Raw genomic sequence first — 21008 nt, forward strand, 5'->3', positions numbered from 1 at the left:
AAATTTGGACACATAAAAGGACTCCAAGGTCTGGCCCCGTGGCCTAGTGGTTAAGTTCAGTGTGCTCCACTTCAGTGGCCCAGGTTCACGGGTTCAGATCCCAGGCACAGACCTACACCATTCATCAGCCACGCTGTGGCGCAGCCCACGTACAAAATAGAGGAAGATCAGCACAGATGTTAGCTCAGGGCTAATCTTCCTCAGGAAAAAATGAAAAAAGAGCCACCAGGCATGCACACTCACAAAAGAAAGACCATGTAAGGACACAACAAGAAGATGGCCAACTGCAAGCCAAGCAGACCGACCCCAGAAGAAGCCAAGCCTGCTGACATCTTGATCTTGGACTTTTGGCTTCCAGACTGTAAGAAAATCGGTTTCTGTTGTTTAAGCCATCCAGTCTGTAGCTTTTTGTTACAGCAGCTCTAGCAAACTAATACATTCAGATACAGTCAGTTCTTGTTATTCACGGAAATTATGCTTTATAAAGTTGCTGCAAACACTGAATTAGCGAATACTGAACCACTGGTCTTAGAGGAAATATGGGGTTAGGTTCTGGCAAGCCTCTGGTCACTACATTTTCATTAACTGGTCAATATATAAACATTGTTTTATGTATGTTTCTGTTTAAAGACACCTGATTTAATACTGTTGTTTGGATAAATACTCAGCAGTGGAATAGCTGGTATTTATCCAAAGAACTTGAAAACACCAATGCATAATGATACATGCACCCCTGTGTTCATTGCAGCATTATTCACAATAGCTAAGACTTGGAAGCAACCTAAGTGCCCATCAAGAGATGAATGGATAAAGAAGATATGGTATATATACACAATGGAATACTCCTCAGTCATAAGAAACAACGGAATCCCGCCATTTGTGACAACATGGATGGACATTGAGGGTATTATGCAAAGTGAAATAAGTCAGAGGGAGAAGGTCAAGTACCGTATGATCTCACTCATTAAGTAGTAGATAATAACAACAACAAACAAACACATAGAGACAGAGATTGGATTGGGGGTTACCAGAGGGGAACGGGGGAGGGAGGAGGGTGAAAGGGATAATTTGACACGTGTGTGGTGATGGGTTGTAATTAGTATTTGGGTGGTGAACATGATGTAATCTATGCAGAAATAGAAGTATAATGATGTACACCTGAAATTTATACAATATTATAAACCAATGTTATTGCAACATACAAAAAATTAAAAATAAATACATAAATAAAAAACAAAAATACTATTGTTGATTCATTAACGTTGAACTCATGGCCAACAGCACTATAACTCATGCCTGAACAAAGCTGATATAACACATGTATTTTCTCCATAAGGCACATGACAGCCTTTTTGCTCTTAGGGACACTAGGCAGCACTTTGGCACTATGCTTGGGAGCCGTTTTAGAGAGTGAAATCACCAAGAGAAGCTCATAAATATGAAAAATGTAGCAATAAGTAGACCAGGAAAAGGACATTTGTTGATTGTTTGAAAGCTGAAACAAGAATGCAGAGCTTCGCCTTGTTCGATCTCAGCTGGCAACATGCATATTGTGTAACAAATATTTTGCCACTCTGTACATACCCACAAATGATTTTGAAAGTGCCAAAAATATTAATTTTGGGGATACAAGTAAGTTTTATAGAGAGTAAGTGAATTCGCAAATATGGAATACATGAATAATGAAGATCGAATATGTCAAGGATTTTTTTCTCTTTAAATTGCAACCTTGCAGTCTAAGAATCCACCTCCCTCATTATTCTATAGCAGAAGTAAGTGTACTATTTACAAGACAACTAATATTCAGTTACATATTATCTATGTGTAAGTTACAGGTACAAAATCAGGTCACCCAATTAAGTTTATTTTTCTTTTATATTGTTTGTTGCCCTGACTCCTGCAGGAAAATGGTTGAGGATTTTGGCTCATCTTTGCTTTTGTTCAGTGGACTCTTAGGTTCACCTTAGGAGCCAAGTAGGAGAAACTTCTTTTTAGAACTTTGAACCTATCTGAGACACATACTATTGTTTTTTTTTCCTCTGAATTCCACAACATATTCCAGTCAAGAAAAGAACAAATTATAGAATAATAGACAGATCACAACATAGACAAGAGGTGTTAACTAAGACAGCAGACATAAGGAAATCACTCTGATTTACATTTTATTTTAATTTACTATTTCAGTTGTATTATTGTTCTTGTGTGATTGTGTTCTGATACTCTTCTGTTGGTCATTTACTTCTGTGGTTTATAAAATGTTATTCAATAAGAATATTTAATTAAGTCAGCCATATGAAATAATACCAATTTTCAAAGTAAAATAGTATATTAATTTGTTTTTTTAAGTTTTCTTTTTTTTCCCTTTTCACTGTCTTTGAAAGACTCTAGTACTATAAACATAAGTGTGGTTTAATCTCTCCTACAGGTAACTCACTGTGATATTTTAATCGTGATCAGCTCCGTTTTGATCCACTGGAAGACCTTTATCAGGCTTCCATTCTCTTGAAGGCTTTGAAACTAGAAAATCTATTCAAAATAATTTTGTCTTCTAGAAGTTAAATGTGATATTCAAAGACTAAAATCTCTAATTAGATGATGGACAGCAACCAAAAATCCTTTTGACTCTATTAAGCCCTCACTTAACTACCAGATAATTCTACCTTTAAATAAAAATATAGTTCATTCTGTTTAAAAAGGGATTATGATTTATAATTTTCTTATATTTTAAGAAAATAATAGGAATATAAATGAATATAATATGAATTTATATTAGAATATATTACATATTACTGTATTATAACAGAGATATAATATGAATCTAAAAATTGTTTCAAAATAAACATTAAAATAGGTCTATGTAATTAAGAAGCAATAAAGTGTCATTAAATATGGAATCAATTTTCATAAATAATTTTAATATCAAAAATAATACTATAAATGCAATATTATAATAAGTGTATGTGGATATGCACTTTAAATGTTAAATTTTTAATTTGATTGCTTCATTTTTTCTGGTGAAGCCAGACAAATTATACAGATTTCTTTACATTCTTTAAAAAGATGTGCTCTTATAACAAATAGGGACATAGTGATTGACACATACTGTGTCAAACCTACTTTCCCTCCAGAAGGGATTTTTACCCTTGATCTACTCACTCTCTTGTACTCTCAAGCTTTTATTTACACCTGGAACTCTACAGATTCCCATTGTAACACACTCAAACATATTTCTGTTTCTGAAAGGTCTACTCTCTCTTACCTTTTCTAGTGAAAAACCATAGAAATAGGAGGATCTGCTCGCTAAATTTTAATCTAATCTGCTGATCATTGTCATTGAATTTCATTTTATTAAACTGGATCTGTGACTATTCTAAATATTTTCAACAGATCTCAACAGGGCTAATCCTCTTTAAAAATTGAGAAATTCTTAGTCACTAGTAAACATAGCTTTAAGAAACAGAAGATTAAGGTTTTAATCTAAGATTTTAATTTAAGATTTTTAAAACAATTTCAATGTGAATACCTTGAGAGTAATATATTTAGTTGCTTTTCACATTTGGGGAAGAGATAAAATACCAAGATTTTATGTCAATATCTAAAATTAGAGATGTAAAAATTTTTTTTGCCTTTGAAGACAAATCTATGTAGTGGATTTAAAACTTTATGTTTTACATTCAGTCTTGATTTTTTTAAAAGGTCAAAGGCATGTGATTAAATATGGGGAAAGTTTCAGCTCGACTAATTAAAAAGAAAATGCAATACCTTCAAAAAATATGCCTTTTACATCTACCATATGAGAAAGAATTAAAAATAATTATAGCCTTAAATAATATCATTATAGCAAATCAAAGATACTTATATTTGGTGAGTAGACCTGCAAATGGACATCAAACATTTTAGAAAGTATTTTAATAATATGTTTTAAGACCTACAAATTGTTGGTAACCTTTGAACAAGGAATTTATTAAAGAAAGAGTCACAAACATAGGATACACCAAAATGTTGGAAACAGATTGAAAGCCCCAAAGAAGAAGAAAGAGTTGTTAATTCTTGGTATATTTGCAGAATGAGGCATCAGACAGCTGTGAATATAATAGATATAAATATAATATCATAGATATATATAATATCAAATATAATATTATATTTGAATTGAATTATATTATATTTGAATTGTTATATTTGAATGTTGAGTGGGATTTTTCACTTCCTCTGGATATGAGATGAGGAGGTAGAACAAAATAATACAAAGTAACTCCACGTTCTAAAGTGAGCCTCAGATCAATAGAGCCAGGCGCCTCCTCCTGGGTTATCCTTTTATAGCAGATATTCAACATTCCTCTTTTGAATGTCATTTCTGCCTTCCTACTGTTACAGGTAGCCCATACATTTTGCCCTGATGTTTCTGGTGGCCCAAGGTTGTCAATTCAGTGGACTAAAAACTCAAAAGTAGCATTAAGTTTCTAACACTCAGTCTTCAGGTCCAAGAATACTTGTCCCTCGCATCCTCATAATGAAAGCTGGTGTAATCGGTGAATAGTGAATAATCTTTTATTTAGCACTATAATATCTCTGAATGGTAACATTTGTGACCGTCTCTACCACTCTTACTAGTATCTGGATTTTTTTCTTTTTTTTTTTAACATTTTAGTGTTTTTTTACCTTTTAGAGTTTCAGTGCTTAAACTTTACTACTTTTAATCCATACGAAGGATAAACTTTGGGAAAAAACAGTCAAAGAAAGTTACATAGCATCTTGGTGTTGGCTCTTTACAAATAGCTGAAATCATCTATTTAGTGTACAATCTTCTAATATAAGCTATTTGTTCTTCTAATATAAGCTATACAAATACATATATTTAAGAAGCACACAGAAGAATGCTTCTTTCTTAACCTATTAAAAGCAAATTATAAGAATCCCTATAGAATTTCCACACCAGGATATATCACAAGCAATTAGAGGATTTTGATTTTTAAATTTCGTGCAGACATTCTGCTTTACGGACTTTGACTTCACATTCATGCCTTCAAAGTAGTGAAAATTCAGCTACGACTGCTTCATCCTGCAATTTGTTTTTATAATAGTATCTTGAGGAGTATCTTTAGAAGGAGAATATTCCTTCAGCTTTACAATAAACATTTACTTTTCATTTTTCTAATTTCTGGTGATGCTCTAATCATACCACATGATGTATGTGGGGGAACCACTAAACCAGCTGTTTGGGAAGATGGAGTACTTGTTAACAGGCCTCTGCTTTTCTTATGGGGAGTCCAGGAGTTTGTGTTCAATGAGGTTCTGAGGGCTGAGGCAGCAGAACTTTAATAACTGATCAACCCGCATTGCTTTTAAAAACAGAGCTCTGGTGAGATGATGGAGTCTTAATTTTTAGATGGTGAGAGCTTAACTTTGTTTGGAAATTTGGATCTCTAGGTTCAGGATCTTTTTCATGCTGATAGGCATATTTTTTCTTTGTTTTTTCCGGGGTTGAAGGGTGAGTTTTCTCAGCAAGTAAAACTTTACAAGCTGCATTATCTGATTCTGAATTTGAAGTACTCTTTGGTGTTGGGGGAAATATTTTGGTCTGCCAAACTCCTCACTATTTTTCTACGGCGTTTCTGATAGTCTTCTGAAGAGGTTCCTAAAATTGTGGAGAGGTTTGAAAACTGTGGTGCCTTCTCTATGGCTACTTCTTTACTGGTGTCTGGAAGAATGGAATTCTTGCATCACATGTGCTCTTCCAACTTGGGACACTCCCAGTTTAAGTAATCTGAACCTCTGAAGAGTTCAGGTGATGGGAAGCTACTTAAACTCTCTTCAAAACTCTTGTATTCCGTGTAAGAGTCTGTGATTGAGTAGCTCAGAAGAGAACTAGAAACACCATGCTGAAAACCTAATCCTGATACTAGTCCACTGTTTGATGAACTATCGTGAACCTGGAGGTCATCAGTCACTGACTCACCCAATGGAGCAATCTTCTCATCCTGAGTCTCTTCACCAGTGCTAATTTTTTGTTGTTGTTGCTGAGGAAGATTCACTTGAGCTGACATCTGTTGCCAATCTTCCTTTTTTTTTTGTATGTGAGCCTCCACCACAGCATGGCCACTGACAGTAGTAGGTCCATGCCCAGGAACTGAACCTGGGCTGCCAAAGTGGAGTGTACTGAACTTAACCACTAGGCCACTAGAACTGGCCCACTAGTGCTATTTTCTTTCAGGCTTTTCTCTTCTCTAACTTAATTGAGTGCTCCGTGGCTGAGAGCTGCCAGCCATTTCCTTTCAGGCAGCGGGCAGTGAGCCTTCAGACTGGATCTGGGGCCTCAGTCTGGCATCCTTGTTGGTTGAGACTCTGCCCAGCCTGCTTCTTGTGAGTATAGATGCATAGCAACCACTGCCACCCACCCCAACGCCTTGGGGGGCTCTTGGCCCTTGTCACCGCTCTCCTGCCTTCCTGAGGAAGGAGCTCCACCTAGAGGGAGTCAGCATCTTGGCACAGTCTGTGGAGCAGCCTGAGAGGAGCAGGGTAAGGGAGAGTAGAAGGCTTGCAGGCCCACCCCAGGGCTGCACTGGGCTAGGATGTGGCTTTTTCCTAACCAGTTTGACACATCTCATTGCACTGAGGAGAATTAGGTTTATTTGGATGAAGCAGAGAGAAAAGAAAAGCTGGTTTCCGTTTCTTTGTTTTATATGTCTTCCACATTGAATTTGTAAAAATCAAAAAGAAAGCCTTAAGTAGTAGATTATAATAAAATATTGCATAACCAAAGAGGCACAAAAGGAATGGAGGAAGTCAAATGATCCTTTGTGCCACAAGCACTGAGGCTAGAGAGGGGAGCAGGGAGTAGGGTGGAGATAATACTTGAACTTGTAGGAAGTTGAAAGGTAGGGGGGTTGTGAGGTACAGAAAGAAAAGGCCTGGTGGAACCACTTAGGAGGTAAATGAGTCATCATTGTAGACTGCCAAGTACCACCTGGGGCCAGCACAACATTGCTGCTTGAAAGAAGTGTCAATAACAGCACAGAGACTATAAGAATGTCCTTACACAAAGGAGCTATTTCAGCTGTATTTGTTACTAAGGGGTGATGAACATCCATAACAGCCCTTACAGCTCACCTTTGCTACTCTCTGAGAATGGATTCTGGGGGTTGGAGGGAGGGGATTAGACTGGGAAACACAATGGTGTTTTTTTGTTGTTTGTTTGTTTTGACACCCCAAATTCAGTAGTGATAAGAAAGGGAAACCTCCAAGCTTTGTGTTTGAGTGGAGCTGGAAAGTGATAAAACTCCTACTCTCTACTGTGAATGAAGGCATTCTAGAGTAAGAAATTTTGTAGACTTTTTATGTTCTCCAATGATGACTAATCACACAAAGCACAGTTACTTGGTGATGGGGGGGAGGAGGCTGCATGACTGTGGTTGAGATTATGCCCTATCAGATGAATTAGCTTAACTCAAGAGTATTGTTACCACATAAAATTGAGGTTCTCTGCTTGATGTGCACAAACAAGCCAATTAATTATGACATCAGCCTTTGGGAAAAGAGATCAGCTTTATTCTGAGACATCGATCTGCAGGGAGACAGGGGGCATGTGCTCTAGATCTATCTCTATGATTCAGGATTTGGGGTGAAATTTAAGAGGTTAGGGAGAACAGGCCAGCATGTGGAAACTCTGGTATGACAGGTTTTTATTGATGGGTTTCAAGCATTTATGGTGAGGCTTTAAACATTTATGACAGGTTTCTAAACATTTTGACATGGTGGGGAAGGAATTTTAACAGCAGATCTTCCTGAATGAAGGACCCCTCATTTCTGATAAGAGTCGGACTTGCAAGTTCCGGTTCTGTTCCCGTCCTTGGGTTCCATGGGAAGGAGAATCTTTGGTTCTGAGATTGTGTCAGGTCACAATTTCTTCTTTTGTGCATGCCCTGGCTATGTGACTTTGCAGATTTTCTGAAAGGCAATTCTTAATCACTGTGTTGATAAGAGATTGGGTCAGTTGAATTGGTCCTAGAGGGCCCATGGTTACAGTATCTGGACGAATAAATGTACCAGCAATCATTCAATCCACATTCATTCAGTCCCTAGAAATCTTTCAGTCCCTATGATCTTATAATCATTCAATCCCTAGAAACCTCCAAGAAAAACAAAATGAGTAAATATTTTTACTCATTATTTAATTTAAATAACTATGTTAACTGTGCTGTAGTATTAATATGCAAATCCAGAAATTATTATGAAACTAATAGAAAAGAGTGAGGCTGACTCTGAGGTCTAATTATGCAACTATTTATTGCTGCCATCTAGGGGGCTGGCCAAGTAATAGAGCAAAAAGGGGAGGGAGAAAGATAAAGTCCACACTCCCTTGACAGTACAGCACAAGGACCATCTGGGATTAGTTGTGGGGAAAGAAACTTGTCTGGAAAATGGGTTCCAGAATGCCAGGATATCACCTGGAAATAGGAATGGAGGGTGGGTGGGGGCAGTTAAGCGGGTTATTCAAGGTCCACTCATACCAAATTAGAGTAAATAGGTCGATTTCTGAACTCAATTGTTCATAATCATAAATATTTAAGTCACTTCACCCTCAATTTTGCCATTGGAGACATCTGTTGACTACTTTCATCAAATATTTATGCTCACCACTGTTAAAAAAATCGTTGAAGAAGGGGCCAGCCTGGTGACGTAGTGATTAAGTTTGATGTGATCCGCTTCAGCAGCCCAGCTTCATGGGTTCAGATCCTGAGTGCAGACCTACACCACACATTAAGCCATGCTGTGACAGCATCCCCCATACAAAATAGAGGAAGACTGGCACAAGTGTTAGCTCAGGGTCAATCTTCCTCATCAAAAACAAAACAAAACAAAAAGAAAAAGGAAGACAATTTAGGCGATATAAACTTTATTTTGCTTAGTCTCCAAGTAGCACCCCCCATTTATTTTTCCCCTCTGATAAGAATTGTCATGGTTCCCAGAGAAGACCAGGTAGAATGTTTACATCTCAAAGGCACAGAGAAAGAATGCAGGCTCCTCCAAGAATGACTTTTGTTTCCTGAATCTAGAATTTTGTATACCTACAAGCCTTTGATATGAATAGCGGAAGTTTAGGGATTGGTAAAAAGGATAGGCGGGCTTTTGCTGTCCTTGTAAAGACTCAATTTGTAAGACAGGCTGTACAAGTCCTCCTCAATTTGTAGGACAGCTATTTTTAGCTCCTCAAAGAATTGGGTTGCAACCTGAATGGTATCAAGATGCTGACTCACCCATCCACCTACATTATCTTCAATTTGTTTCTCTATGTCAGGGAGAAGATCTTCAACTAGGACGGAAATCAAATATTCCTGTGTTCTAGATTTAGAGCTATCTGTCTTTGGAATGTTTTTCTTTCTCTCTGGGTATATAGTGTCATTTAGTTTAGAGGAGAAAGTCTAAAAATAAAAGTTCTTTACGGACTCTGACTATCAGCTTCCGATTTGGCCAACTTCAAACCATAGAGCTACTTTAAAAAAAAATCCTTTCAAATATCTTGTCTAATTTCAGCCAGGACAACAGCAAATATCTCTGGCAGTATTGAACAAACCCTTTGATACAAGAGTTATCCCCAAAGAAGGCATAAAAGATATTATCCTCCTAAGATCCAGAGCCACTCCCAAAGATAGCCAAAAGAAAGAAAGATTTAGATAGTTCTCCTGAGACCTGGCAACAGTCCATAGGATTCAAGTTGCAAATGGAGTGCAACGCTCATTTCTGTGTGGCCATATCCTGCAAATGGGGTGCAACCCATCTTTCTGTCAACCGAGTCAAGTTCTCAGGACACAAAAAGAGACAAACAAGAAGACAATAGCTGATCCTGGGAGAGAAAAGATCAGTAACTAATGGGTCTGGATTTGGAAAGAAAGGGACAATGTGAATTTTCACCTACGTGTCCCAACCGAGCACTGTAGACAGAGACTGGGGAGAGCTGACTTTGGTAAGAATTCTCACCCTACCCTTCACTAGCTTCTGCCAGTTTTCCTAGGATCCCATCTGCAGGGTTCTGAGTGAGCGGGATTTAAAGTAGAGAGTGTCGCTCCAGTATCTAGCGAATTTGGCAAGGTTTTTCATTAATTTTAATTTTAGTTTCCCCTTGGCTGTTTAAGGGAAAAACTGGTAGCAGTTACCAGAGCATCTCTCAGAGTCCCATCAACTCTGAGAGGGGTCCATATAGGGGCTCTGCTTCGAGAGTAGATATGGGGGCATCTGTAAGGCACTAATTGGTGGACTTTTGTCTATAGCCTTGTAGTCTCTTGAGAGTGGAAAGGCAGTTCAGATAGAGGACTAGTAGACTGAGTACTCAGGTAAAGGAGGATAGAGCGCAGAAGTAGCAGTCACGTCGGTCTTATGGTCTTTTGTTTTAGGTACCTCTCGTGTCTTTAATTTTTCATTAACTTTTTGCAATGAATCTTTCAATGAAGCTGTTTTTGGATTTTGAAGCCTTTTGAAGTCTTCTGCACGCCAATTAAAATAGGTATCCTTTTCTGCTTGTTGATTTGGGAAATGTTGCTTTCAAGTGCATTTCTTAAATGAACTATGTTGTCTAGTTGGAATGTTTCCCATAATGACCATTGTTGTTCTGGGTTGTCTGAGTAAGATTTTGCCATTTTTGTAGACATCTACAGCTTCCCAGAACACAGTTCTTAGATATAAGATAAGCAGTTGTGCCGGAAGGTGATGTGCTCAATTCTTTGAACCTTGAGGATCTCATTTCTTTAATTAAGTCTTGGGTTTCTCAAGAGCCAAATTAATACCAAAGAGGGATGTGCTACTGGGTTGGGGATTTTGTGGTGTTTTACAAGGTACCTCATTGCACAGAAATTTTCTTGAGGTTGGCAGTTGACCTAGTGTCTATCTAACCAGTTCCATGACCAACTTATCCTAGCATGGGAGTCTTAGAATTAGGTGGTGAGCACTCTAACAGCATTTAAGTGCCCCACCCATGTCCATCCAGTTTGCAGCTTTGGTGTCTGAGATTCCCATTAGCAATAGATTTATTATTCCTGTGACAAGAAGATTTCTTTATAGAGGCAGATACTCTGATGGCTTTTAGTAGTCTGACTCGTGTCTACTTAGATTTTGATTTTGATGGTCAAAACAATCTGAACTTCTTGTCGTAATTTATTTTCTCACTCTCCCATTGTTTTAGGCTGTGGACTTAACTCAAGGCTTTGTTAGTTCCCTCACAGCTGCCACCAGTTGCAGACATTGAAATTCCTTCTTTTTGAGTCCCATAATGGCTGCCACCATTTCAGGCTCCCAATATAACTATACTGGATCCTTTCTGGGGCCCCAAATCCTTTCTGGAACTACGTGCATACATTTAAATAAAGTTTGCTTGGATCAGAGAGCTGCACTCAAGAGAGTGTAAGAGTGACTTCCGATCCAAGAATGACTTCCCCACAGCACTTGGTGACCATGAGAGGAAGAGTGAACTCCAAGGGCTCAGCGGGTACCTGCCTCTGCATCTTGTTGTCCCATAGGCCATTAGCAGTCAGCTTCTAATCCCATTCCTTGTTGATAAAAACTGTTAAAAAATTGATTAAAGAAGAAAATTTGGGTGATACAATCAAACTTGAACACTTCATGAAGCTGACAGTGTTCTTTCATAGAACTGAAAATGGGATTGAAAGCAAGAAGCTTTTATGGGATAAAGAATAAAGAATAAGGAAGAGACAATAGAAAATATCTGATTGACTGGGGCCACATAGTCAATCTTGTTTGGGATAAGAAGGCTTAGAGTTGGCTTGGTGTTGGACGTGAAAGTTATCTGTTTCAGTTTTCTGACGTGGCACCCCAGGCAGGAGCAGCTCCAACTTGGGCCTAGAAATTTATTTCAACACCACTTATTATATTGGTCAATGTTGCAAAAAACAAGTATGATAAATTGAATTGTGATTCCTGGTTATTTTACATAGTTAACATAAAGATGCTTCTAATAAACAAAATAGGAAAAGAAATATCTTCTGTAATAGAAACACATCCAGCCAATAAAAGGTTTTCTACTAACATAAAATAGATATAAGTTCACCTGGCAGCTGCAAAATTTTGGTCACGCACAGGAGACAGCTTTACATAGTTTCATAGGTTTGAAAAGTTGGAAGATTTTTCAACTTTCCTAAGTTCACCTCTTCTAAGAAGCCTTCTTGATATCTCTCCCTTGGTCAGATCTCTCCATTAGCTCTCATGGCACCAATCATCAATCTTAGTGAAATTCTAGCATTGCCATTTTATGTTGAATGTATGATCACTTAACTGATATTTATTTTCTCATTAGATCAAGATCACGAGAGCAGGGCCATGTCAATTTTACACATTTTACCTCAGTTCTGAGAACATCTGGCTCTCAACAATGTTCTAAAAACATGTTAAATGAATAAGTATATATCCCTTATATAAGTAGAAGACCCCACAGATCTGGCCATTATCTAACCTTGTCATGTGTCTCTTTTTCCTTTGTCGTCTCTACTCTAGTGACACTGAGCTTCTTTCATTTACTAGAAGGTTTTGCCCATCTCAGAGTATTTCAAAACTTGTTACTTCTACCTGGAATGCTATTCCTATGGTTCTTGATACAGGTGGCTTCTTTTCATCTTTCAATGATGGCCTAAATGTGACTTTCTCAGAGCTCTGTCACCTGGCCACCTTTATGAGTTTGTTCCACTTTTTTTGGGGGGAAGATTAGCCCTGAGCTAACATCTGTCGCCAATCCTCCTCTTTTTGCTGAGGAATATTGGCCCTGGGCTAACAACCTTGACCATCTTCCTCTACTTTATATGGGACGCCGCCACAGCATGGCTTGACAAATGGTGCATTGGTCCATGCACGGGATCTGAACCTGCAAGCCCTGGGCCGCCAACGTGGAGCGCACACACTTAAGTACACTGCCACCGGGCCAGCCTCTCCACTTTTTTTTTATTCATAGTTATTGGTGTATTTTTATTTGCTTCATTTTGTTTATCACAATTATAATTCATATTTATGTGTTACTCATGCATTATTGTTCTCTCCTAGAGAAGCTTTCTATGGAGAATAAAATATTTTATTCACCAGTAAATACTCAGAATCTAGCACAGTCCCAGGTATATAAGAATTTAATAAATATTCTAATAAATAACAAATCATAATCTGATGAGAACATTTGTAGTCAGGTTCAGGATTTTCCTCAGTAAATAAGTTAGGATTTACCTTATCTCATGTTTGAATTGTTAAGTGTAGGCAACAGATCACAGTTGAAATGCTTTAAGTCTAATTTTAAAACAATTTTCAGCAAACTCTCACTTCAGCCATGTAAACAAGAGTACACCCATACAGCATCCAATATTATGCAAGGTAATTTCTGGTGAACTTTTCAACATAAGTTGAGTGGGGAAAAAAGTGCATATTTAGTTAACTGAAGATGATAGGTTACTGTATAGGGGTTTTAGCTATAAACCAGTTCTATATTTTGAAAAATGGTGTTTATCAAGAATAGTTTATCTGAAGGCCTTTCTTTCTGGCAATAATTAGATGACAATATCTGGTATTTCTTAAAGCCGTTTGGAATCAGTAGAATATCCCTCTTAACAGCATGGGCTGTGGTTTCAGACATACTTGGCTTCTAATCCAATTTCTAGACTAATAAACAGCTATGTAAATTTGAACAGTTTGTTTAACATTTATCAGTTAAAATGAGGAAAAAAAATTACCTCTTCTGTAAAATTAGATAACATTACTCATAGGGTTTTCATGATCACTTCCAATTTGTAACCATAAATTAGTGTCACTCACATATAGCACACATCCTGTCTTTTGCTTCTTTATGATAAGATTCAGGCAGAGAAGGACTAGACAGTGGATCAGCTGGGCAGGTTCCTGGAATGCCAGTCTACAAATGGTATTGTTTCTCTGGGATTCTAAATATTACTGCAGATGTAGAAAACTGAGTTTATCAGAACACATCTCAGGTCTGCTTCCTATGTGCCAGGCAATGTTATAAGCTTTTTTAATATACTCTATTGCTTAAATTTCTCTGTGCAACGAATACAAATGGGACAAATGCTTTGCTTAGCCATCTGAGCCATGTTGAAGAGCCTTCTAAATAATGTGTCCAGTAAAGTGTGAAGTTTTATTGTGGTTGAGTGGGATATGCAAGTTTAGAGCAAAAGAGGAATTTCTAGGGAAAGCGTGTTAAGAAAATACTGACCCCAGTGGTCCTACTCTGCCCTTCCCTTCTGCATTGTTTGTTTGGTCTCTTTTCAAGTAAATGTTGAATAAATATTTAAATAATTATGTTTGATGGGGACACCATTCTTTCTAGTATACTTTTGTTACTTGGTCCAGTTTTAGATGCAAGCATGTGACTAACTCATACAATTCTATTAGCAAACCCTTAAAAGCAAACTCTTAAAAGAAGTTTAACAGATTATATCCTTTTTTTTTTCTTTTTGCTGAGGAAGACTGGCTCTGAGCTAACATCTACTGCCAATCCGCCTCCTTTTTTTTTGCCCCCAAAGCCCCAGTAGATAGTTGTATGTCACAGTTGCACATCCTTCTAGTAGCTGTATGTGGGACGTGGCCCCAGCATGGCCGGAGAAGCGGTGCACTGGTACGCGCCGGGGATCTGAACTCGGGCCGCCAGTAGCAGAGCACACGCACTCAACCGCTAAGCCACGGGGCCGGCCCAGATTATATCCTTTTTTATCAACTGAAAATTATTAGAGAATTTATCAAAGGACCATTTATATCAACCCTGATTTTTAGAGTAATAATAAAATACGGACATTCATTAACACTGTTAGTGGGTTTTGGAATCAAGTTCATTAAACTTAGTTTGCAACTGATTCCCTTGAGGAATTCAACAAACGTCAGAAACACCCTCATTTTAGGTTTTTCCACCTAGGTTTGAGGAATTAAATAATTATCAGAGTAGAGGCTTATACACTGTTCATGTAACTATTGACCTACAGATCTCTAATTAACAATGTAGCAAAAGAAAATTCATAACTTTAGAAGGAACATATATTAAGAATACAGATTTATGATTTGGGAAAAGCAAAAAATTATATAACCATCTCATCATAAAATAATTTACTAAGTGTATTCCTCTAAGGAAGTCTAAAAAGTCTTTTATCTATGGAATAGTCCTTCAAAATGATTGCAGGATGTATTTAAATTTTACCAAAATTAAAAAAGAAAATCATTAAGGAAACAATTTGGTTTGTTTTTCAAAGCATTTGAAGCATTTATTTATGATTAATACCATTCATTTAATTTACATACTGCTGGGTTTAAAACTATTTATATTTATTTTAATGCAATAGTGACAAAGTAGATTGATATAACTTTATATAATGCCATATTAGAAGAAAAAATAGGCTTTTCTAAATTTAAAATTTATAATACCACATAAATAAATAATAAGGAAGTAAGAGCATTTTGTTGCTTAAAACAAAGTTTAGAGGTAAATTAAATAAAAATACAATGATAATAATGATATCGACATTTGCAGACTTCCTGTATGTGAGCCCCTCTCTCACTACATCCCTTTGGGGCCCTCCGGCCCTGCCCACCCTGCCCCTTTAGGCTGAAACAACTCCCTCAACAGGCTCTCTCCTGGTCACTCCTCAGCTGGGACATTGCTTCTTCTAGAACTCCCTGAGCTGCGCCATCCCCATAGGGCTGCGTTATCTTGTTTAGTCTTAAATGGTAGGGGGGCGTTATTATTACTACAGAGTGAAGGGGGTGTGGGGCCAGGACAGTGTCAAAGACCCTCCCAGTGCCCCTGGCCCTTGTCACCTGCCCGCCTGGCCATGGCCCTCCCAGCGCTGACATGCCTCTCCTGGAGCCAGAATGGGCACCTAATCCCATAATCATTTTCTGATAGCTTCACACTCCTGTCACTGGCAGAAAAAAGAAAAAACGACCCACAATGTTTAAAGGTATATTTAATAATAATACAATGATAATAATATCAACATTTGTGGACTTCCTCTGTGTTAGTCAATGTGATAAGATTTTTTCATATAGTCTACATGTAAGTAGATCTGCACAAAAATAAAAGATAGAAACTATCATTATCCCTCTTTGATAAATAAGGAAGCTGAATCTTAGTCTGAATAACTTAACCCAGGAAAATACAGCCAGTAGGTGGTTGAGATGAATTATAAACCATTGTTTTGCCCAGAACCTATCTCCAAATCAGTTTGCTATACCATACTGTAAATTTATCATGTAATGACTGTTCATTAAGATGAATTATAGCAATGAGGAATTCTTATAGAATATTTTCTTGTCTATAGATATAATGCATAGTAAATATGTTTGCATGTAGTAATGCATTGTATCAAAGAAATTCACTAATATATGAGTATAAATATATATATAAACTTTATATTCTTTTTTTACTCATATTTGTATATTTAAGCCTTCTTATTTAGTAATTCCTTTATTTATTTCATAATATTTATTAAGCACATCTAAATTTCTAGCCACTGTGTTTGTTCTTCTCATGGTTCATAGTATAAAAAGCAAGAAGATATTCAATAAACTCAGAAAATAGTGTCTTAAACATTTGCTTGACTAAACTTGTGAAACACATTTTAGCAAATACATTGAAACATTACTAAACTATTTTTGGTGGTTGGTGTTACAAGGCTGTCTTAGCACATAAGTATTGGAGAAAAAACATTCACCAAAGTTTTGCTATGCATACTATCAGGCCATTTGTTTATTTTTTGCTACTTCTTGTTTGTTTTAATTTACAAGTAACCATCTAAGCAAACTAGAGCAGGCTTACAAGATATGCATTATAAATTAAAGTCATCTATTTAAATCTCCAAATATTTAGATCAAGGCAATATTCGTTCTTGACATATGCAGATAGAACAAAATTGCCTTCTTGTTCTCATCATGAGCCCTGCTTTGCAAATGAGGAGTGGATGCTTTAACATGCATACAATTTTGACCGCAAAATTACAAACTGTTAACTACAAGAGCTATAGATACAATCTGTTTATAACGCTCTTGAATAACCTCTTTAAAGTTCTCAGAATTTCTGGGCATCATCCAGAAAACCAACTGAAATGTCATGTGTGGGGGTGGAGAAATAGAGTTGTAGTGTTAAAACCTTTGCCGTAAGGAAGGGAGGCATTAGCTACATTGAATAACCTTACATATCCTTAGCACAATCGCCACGGAAAGTCTTTCTCTTAAATACGTAATAAAGGAAATGCTCCATTTTCATTATAGTTCATTTGTATTGATTCATCACTGCATTACCTTTGAGGATTTTGATACACTATATTGAATTCATAGAATTATAGAAATTAGAATTATAAGAGGCCAATCAACCCATCTTGCTCAACTCATCAGTGAAGGATAATTTGGTGTGATTTATTCTTTAGTGTTTAGTCAAATTTTAAATGAGTTAAGCAAAAGTGCTTTTGGGAAACGACCTTGATGATAAGAAAGCTTGGGGCATACATTTTTCATCATTATCACTAAAAGATGAGTGTTTAAGCGGATCCTAGCCACCATTGGGATTTCAAAAATATGAGTCAGTTTTTCCCAGTATTTGAACTTTCCCATAAGGAACAATGCAACGGTATAGTATATTTAGTACTAAATACTTCTGACAGAGTAAGAAATATTACCTAAGGGATCAGGATTATGTGGCTTTTAAAACTGTGGTAATTTACTACCTGGAAAAAATGGTTCCATTTTTAATATATAGAATATAATATCAAGAAACCTATGGTGTGGGAACTTAAATTCTCTTAATTGTGACATGACTTTTCAAAAGTCTGACCTACTCCAGATCTTTCCATGACTGTTTCCTCACCCTCAGTTAACTAACATAATCCCCACAACTCATCATTTCACTTATTCATTCTGACAGTTTGTCGTTTCTATCTTTGGATATTAAAAAAATGGCCACAGAATCTTCAAAATATTTCAGAGCAATCACCATAGGTTAATTTTCTACAAATGACATATTCAAGAACATTTCCTTGAGTAAAATGAAAATTGAATAAATCCCCTGATCCCTCATCAAACTCGAAGTCAATCTATGTTGATGAATATTCTGTTACAAGCTATTGTGTCTGTTTCCTAGATTTAGCATGGAGGCTGAAACGGGGAAAATGAGAATTGCTCTCAATCCAGCTGCAATCAATCATCTTGGAATATACTCTGGTCCCTATGAGTGACACAATACAATAATTAAAGTCCTCTTCCGTCAGAAATTGAATGGATTCAGAAACATTTTTGATAGAAATAGACTTTTTAACTTTTAATTTTCAATTGTTCCTAATGAATTCCCCTAGGCATAATTTAGCTCATTTTTTATTCTTTTTTGCAAAAGTGACACCCTTTAAGCAATGGTAAATTATTATTTTTTTCCATTTTCATTTCTCCCTGCTCACACATTTTATTATATTTATATCACATGCTAGAGGTTTTGACAGAATCGTGTGTTTGGGGACTGTCTTCCCAATGTCTCCCTACTACTCATATGCATTCACCTGGTAGATATAAAGTAATCTTGATGCAGTTTAAAAGTTAATTTGAATGTGTTCATTTCAAAGTAAATTAACTTTTACAAACATATTTTATCTAGTACCATCATTCTCATGGTCACTCTGTGTTAGAACTCAAAATCATCTCTGTCACTAATCAATTTCTGTCTTATAATCAGGAACCTCATTTTTTTATCTACTCTTTTTCAATGACTCTATCTCAAAATCATTTGGTTGAGTAACATTTCTCCTTTTTCTGTAATCTGATCTTTCCTTGTAAAATATTTTTTTTTCCAAAGCTACTTTGAAGAAATTTAGGAAAAACAATTTTTTACTTTGGTTCAAAATAGGTTCTCTTTCACATCTCCAATATGGCTAAAACCATTAAATAATTAACTCAGCAGTAACCTCATCAGAGTATCTGATCACTTACTTCTGTCAACTTTCTAAGCTTAGCTATTCTGATGAAATTAAAATTTTGATGAATTTCAGATAAAAATAGATTTTTGTGAAACATGGAAACTGAATGTAAGCGAGAGTGGATGGGAAGTTTAATGGAGGGTTCCGAATGCATCCTTTAATCCATAGAATGATCATGAAGCCCTGAGAACAAGGAAGCAGAGGAAATTGTTCTCCTGGAGAAAATAACCAAAAAGCAACTGCCAACGAAAAAAAAAAAGTGTTTAATTCACGTGTGCCTAAGGATGCTCATTAGTACTCTTTAAGTATTTCATTAAAATGTTGACTGAGCAGTTAGAGTATGTGAAGAACTGTGCTACATATTGATAGGAAACTATTTCCTTCTTTAATATTAAGTGAGTGGGGTAGATAACATTTCTGCTGAGGTATCCAATAGTTTTTATGTAATGAATGGTTCCTTCAAACTGCTTACAATCTATTTAGAGAAAGAAACAATAACCACCAAGAACAAAATTGTAATCCAAGAGTTTAATAACAAGATGTCTCACAAAGTAGATTGTGATTAAGGCAGAAGTGATTCATACAGACACCCTGTACTGTTGAATGGTAGAAAGAGCATTAGACTAATCATCTACTGAATTTCATGTCCTTGAGTGTCTCATCTGTAAGGACCTAATAATACATGATACTACCATAGGGGATAAATGAGATTATCTATATAATAAATAATACCCTGTATTATTATAACTTGTATATATAATGAAAAATACCTTGTAAAACATTTAGAGCTATACAAAGATAATGACTTTTTTTTTTTTATTTCAAAAGATTATTGTTTTCTAGCAGTGATTCCCACCAGGGACAATCTCATTTCCCAGAGAATATTTGGTAAGGACTGGAAACAATTTTAGTCATCATAACTTAGAGTGTGAAGGAGCTAGTGGTGTCTAGTGGGTAGAGGCCCAGGATGCTGTGAAACATCGTACAATCCACAGGACAGCCCCTTCCCCCAACATGGAAGTATCTAGCTCCACATGGCAATTCTGGCGAGGTTGAGAAACGCTGGTTGAGAGCATTTAGGGAATGATTCATAAGCGATAAAGTGCACTAAATCTTAAAGAATGGACATGAATTGAATAGAGAGGAGGTATTCTTAGATGGGGAGAAAGAATGAATGAGAGTGTAGTTTCTGAAAGGAAACTTGTTCCTCAACTATGGATTGTAAAGGCAACAGTAGAGCAGTGAGAGGAAGCAGGTTTGTTGGTGCAAATACCAGGTTGTGACTAAGAGAATGATTTTGTAGTTAACAGGGAGAAATTTAAAACTAGTATAATTTAGCAAAATTTATACGTGTAAGGGTAAGCAAATATTAGGCAGAGAAGACTAGAAACAAGGAAAAAAATCAGAAGACTATCATAATAGATCCTATTTGTATTAATGAAGACCTGCCAATGAGACCTGAATGGAAAGAGTAGTTGAAAATATGAAGAAAATCCAAATGATTGTAGAAAAGGTAGACTGAGGCCCTAAAAAAAGGTCATCACTGATTTACCTCAGAAATGAATATTTACTACTTTAGGCAATAGAACACCATAATCTGTATTGATTGTCTGACAAATTCCATATTTTAGGACTATTTTGCTGAGGAAGTGAAACTCTACTTCTCAGAGCTTTACATTTTAACAAGGTAAATAATACACAATATCTATAATATAATGTATAAGACACCGTAAGAGCTCAGAGGAGTGAGAACACCTTACACTCATTGAAGATTAAAGAAGTTTTCTGAGAGAAAATAAAATTAAAACTGAGTCTTGAATTAGCAAGAATTCATCAACTCTGAGATCCCCTACAGTTAGCCATCTCTAATTTTTTCAGCTCACTTCTGCTCTCCCCGGGGGTAAAGAAATTTTGAATGTTGTCTCCCCCGTTGGTAGGCCGCAAAATAATTTGAGGTAGGTGCATTAATCTCCCCTGTCCCTTTGCAGCTCAAACAGGCATAGTGTCCCTTCCTTATGTCCCCAAATCCAGACAAAACTAGAGAATAAATATTTTTGGCTCTCA

General features: G+C 36.6%; 1 pseudogene; it reads right to left on the bottom strand.

The window, feature by feature from the left end:
- Positions 1 to 5046: 5046 nt before the first annotated feature.
- The window catches only part of LOC131393871 (meiosis-specific kinetochore protein-like), a 154543-nt pseudogene continuing 138581 nt past the window's right edge, over positions 5047 to 21008 (bottom strand).

The sequence above is a fragment of the Diceros bicornis genome, chromosome 29, assembly GCF_020826845.1.
Source record: "Diceros bicornis minor isolate mBicDic1 chromosome 29, mDicBic1.mat.cur, whole genome shotgun sequence".
Classification (NCBI taxonomy): Eukaryota; Metazoa; Chordata; class Mammalia; order Perissodactyla; family Rhinocerotidae; genus Diceros; species Diceros bicornis.